This window comes from Elephantulus edwardii, unplaced genomic scaffold (genome assembly GCF_000299155.1).
Source record: "Elephantulus edwardii isolate Elephantulus edwardi_28Jun2011 unplaced genomic scaffold, EleEdw1.0 scaffold00310, whole genome shotgun sequence".
NCBI lineage: Eukaryota > Metazoa > Chordata > Mammalia > Macroscelidea > Macroscelididae > Elephantulus > Elephantulus edwardii.
Genome location: NW_006400060.1, coordinates 2,644,006 through 2,648,648, shown reverse-complemented (window position 1 = coordinate 2,648,648; position 4,643 = coordinate 2,644,006).

The following is a 4,643-nucleotide window of genomic DNA, read 5'->3' as shown; positions in this document are numbered from 1 at the left end:
GTTAAACCGGGTGGCTCCTTGGAGGCAAGGATTCTGAGGCTCCATCTAACATACTTTGGACATGTTGTGAGGAGAGACTGGTCCTTAGAGAGGGACATCATGCTTGGGAGGGTGGAGGTATGGCGCAGGAGAGGAAGACCCTCTATGAGGTGGATTGATTCAGTGACTGGGATAATTTTGATGCGAGTGTCGGAGACAGTGCGATTGGCACAGGACAGAGCGGAGTTTACGGCTGTTGTACATAGGGTCGCTATGAGTCACAGGCGACTCGATGGCACATAACAACAACAACAATTGCATTGAGAAAGTCTGCTGTCAGAGAACTCTCCAAAATATTGAAGACCAATGGTGTCGCTCTGGAGACTAAGGTGCGTCTGATTCAAGACATGGTCTTTGCAATCACTTGTTATGCGTCAGAGTTGGACAATGAGTAGTGATGATAGAAGGAGAATTGATAACTTTGAGCTGTGGTGCTGGAGAAGAGTATTGAACCATGGACTGCTAAGAGAACAAACAGGTTCATACAGGAGAGAGTTAAACCAGGCTGTTCCTTGGAGGCAAGGATTCTGAAGCTTCGTCTGACATACCTTGGACATGTTGCAAGGAGGAACCAGTCCTTGGAGAGGGATGTCATGCTTGGGACGGTGGAGGGACAGTGCAAGAGAGGAAGACCTTCAATGAGATGGATTTATTCAGTGACTGTGATAATGGGGATAGGTGTGTCAGAGAGAGTATGATTGTTACAGGATAGAGCAGAGTTTAGGGCTGTTGTGCATTGGGTTGCTATGAGTTGCAGGCAACTCGACAGCATATAACAACAACAATACTTGTTTTACATATGCTTTGAAGCAGCTATATTTTATATATGTTGTATGTATGTGTGTGTTGTTGTTGTTGTGTGCCATTGAGTTGGAATTGACCAATAGTTGACCTTCCAGCAGGTTTTCTTCAGCAGTCAGTCATACAGGAAGGAATTGACCATCCTTCAGATGGGGTAGTATTGATGAATTTGAGATTATGCAAACATATGATATAGTTGTAAAACTGACATTACTTGTCTCCAGCCTGTAAAACTGGTTGTTTGCTGTATAACTCTATTTTTCTTTCCTTAGCCTTGGCTGGACTCTGTAAGATGGGCATTTTTTATTTGGTTGTGGGTTATCTGAAATGTTTGTTTGTTTTATTTAAGCCTCTGATTTAGAGTCGACAAGACTTCCTGAAGGACCCTTGTATTTAAAAGTCTGTTGGGCCCTTGGACCTCATGTTATTGTATTTTGGAGGAACATTTTTCTAAGTTATAGAGCACTCTTCTGTCAATTTTCTGTACTGAAATAATCTTGGTTTACTATGATGCTGAACCTTGTGCCATTAGGGTGTCAAATGCCATAACAATTGTCAATGGTGGACAGTGTTTGATGGAGCTCCCTGTCTAAGACAGGTTTGAAATCAGGAGTGGCCTCCACTTCCTAAACCACATGCCTCTGGAAACTCTATGAACTTGGAGAATTGACAGGATGTAGGTCTTTTGTTCACTAGGGTCACTATGAGTTGTGCTGGACTCGAAGGCAAACAACAACAACATGAAAAATTATATTACAATATATTATATATATATTATAATATATAATATAATAGACACTATGATGCCCTGCTCAGTTTCCCCTTTACTTAGCCAGTTAATCCATCTCTCAACTGCTTTGAATGTTGCCTTTTAAAGATGCATAACTACACTCCAGAGATCAATTTTTCAGTCAAACTGTAGATAGTAAACAGAGACATTCCTCACTTTGAGACCAAAAAGCAGCAACATTTAATTAAAACTGAAGTTCAGAAGGCAAGGAAGAGCATGAAAGATGAACAAATGTAAACAGGGAACATTAGGAGAACGTGAGGACAGTGCTATCACATCGCAGAGATCACAACCAATATCTGGAAACAAAATGCATATAGAATCTTGTTAGGAAAGTGATGTGTTCTGTAAACTTTCATCCAAACTATAAGAAAAGGTTCAAAAAGAGACTCATAGTTGCACCCTTCTTGGAGACATTCTATCTAAAGATATCTTGGAAATTAAAGCCCTCCTTCCCATGGACTACCCTACTCTCACAACCTGGCTTGCAGTCTATGCACAGAGAAGCTTGACTCCTTTGTGGTAAAGCAGGTCAAGTCTGTAATCCAGAGGTCACCTGGACTCAGACTGAGGCTAGACTTCCTCTTCAACAACATTTTTACCTAGCTTGTTCCCCAATTCTATTCTGTTCCCCTTATCTCCATGCAGATTTTGTCTGAAAACATTATATCCATAAACAAATTTCATAAGAATCCAATCTCAGGCTCTGCTTCTAGGGAACCCTCCTTAAAACACCAGGTCACTAATTTATATCTCATTAATCTGTCTGGTTTCTTTACTTTCCCTTTCTCAGTCAAACTGACTCTGTACTTATTTGCCTTCAAGAAAGTCTGTGAGATGAGGGAGAAAACTGTTTAAAAGGGATATGTGATTAGGTATTATTGTCATGACAGGAGTCCAGAATGAAGGCTGCATAGTGGAGTGGACCTGGGGGGAGGGACTGTAAAACACTTTTCTTTCACTTTTCAAATGGATGTGGCTCCTGAAACAAGTTGTATGCAACTTTCATCTTCTTGAATAATTATCATTATATTAAAGTATATTTATGAAGACAGGAGGAAAAAAAAGAAAGTCTGTGACAGGACTCTCCAGGTTATGTTTCCAAAAATTCCCAAGACTATTAGGAAAACATGAGCTTGAGAAGCAAGGAATTTCCCCAGACTGAAAAGAAATGGCCCCCTTCCCACTGGAAAGAAAGGTCTCAGAGTCCCTCAAGCAGATTGTTCTGCTCTCTGAAAGCCAAGAGAAAATGCAGAAACTCAAAGCTGACTCCACCCAGGAATCCTAGCATCACTAGATTTTTGTGCCTTGCTACATCAAGTATGGCACAGAAACTATCTCATCAGCCACTCTAAAAGTGCTCATGAAAATTGGGATGAAACTCCATTATACCTTAGAAGTATGTAACCCAAGATCTTTGTCACTACCAAGTGAAGGAAGTCCCCAAAAATCACTGTTATGGGATGCCCTACCATTCTGGAAGAATGGACATTTAGATTCTGCTTAAATGTACATTTTAGAAAATAAAAACATCAAAATTCTTTTCACATTATTGTCTGAGAATTATGTTTCATACCTGCTATATGAAAGATCTCACTGCTGATGTCAGATAGATCTTGTCTAAAAGCAGTGAACACCAGAAATATGTTTTACTTTTTATGCAGAGGCAGTTGACTGTGTGAATCATAACAAAGTATGGAGTAGATTATGCATGATATTTCCCCTAATTTTTCTTTGGTGATCTTTATTGTTATTATTTCTAGATACTGTTGAACTGAGTATGACTCACAGTGACCCTAAGAACAACAGATCTGAATTCTGTCCTATCCTGTACCATCCTTACCATCCCCAATATATCTCATTTAAGGTCTTCCTCTCTTACTCTGAACCTCAACCTTTCCAAGCATGATATTCCTTTCTAAGGAATAGTCTCTCCTAGCAACATGTCCAAAGAATGAGAGATGAACCTTTACCATCTTTGCCTCCAAGGAGCACTCCAGAGGCACCTTTTCAAAGACATAACTATTAATTCTTTTGACAGTTCATGGAATATTTAATACTCTTCTCAGACATCACAACTCAAAGGCATCAATTCTTATTTACTGTCCAGCTCTTATATGCATAGCAAGTGATTGAAAAGCCCAGGGCCTGAATCAGGCACACCTTAGTCTAATTGACATCATTACTTTTCAGTATTTTGGAGAGGTCCCTGATAATGCACTTGCCCAAAGCAACACGTCTCCTGATCTCCTGACTGCTGGTACCAAGAGTGTTGATTTTGGATCCAACTAAGATTAAATTATTGACAGTTTCAATCCTTTTTCCACCTATTATGACGTTGCCTATTGGTCCAGTACTAAGGACCTTTGTTTTCTTCATTTTAAGATGTAATCCATATTAAAGGCTGTAGGCTTTGATATTCTGCACTGCTCACTTTCAACAAACAAGGTTGTGCCGTTTGCATTATGTAGATTGTTGATGATTCTTCATCTTATCCTGATGCCACTTTCTTCTTCATAGATAGAATACAGCTTCATGAATTATTTGCTCTGCATACAGATTGAATGGGTATGGAGAAAGGATACAACCCTGATGCACACCCTTTGTGATTTTAAACCAGGCAGTGTTTCTTTGTTACGTTCAGACAATAGCTTCTTGGTCTGGGCATTGTTGTTGTTGTTATGTGCCATCGAGTCGTTTCCGACTCATAGCGACCCTATGCACAACAGCTCTAAATCCTGCTCTATCCTGCGCCATCCGCACTGCCTCAGACACACCCGTCCCGATTACCCTAGTCGCCGAATCAATCCATCTCATAGAGGGTCTTCCCCTCCTGCGTTGTCTGTCCCTCAACCCTCCCAAGCATGATGTCCTTCTCCAAGGACCCGTCCCTCCTGGAAACATGTCCAAAGTATGGCAGACGAAGCCCCAGAATCCTTGCATCCAAGGAGTAGCTTGGGTTAATCCTCTCCAAAATGAATCTGTTTGTTTTCCTGGCAGTCCATGGTACATT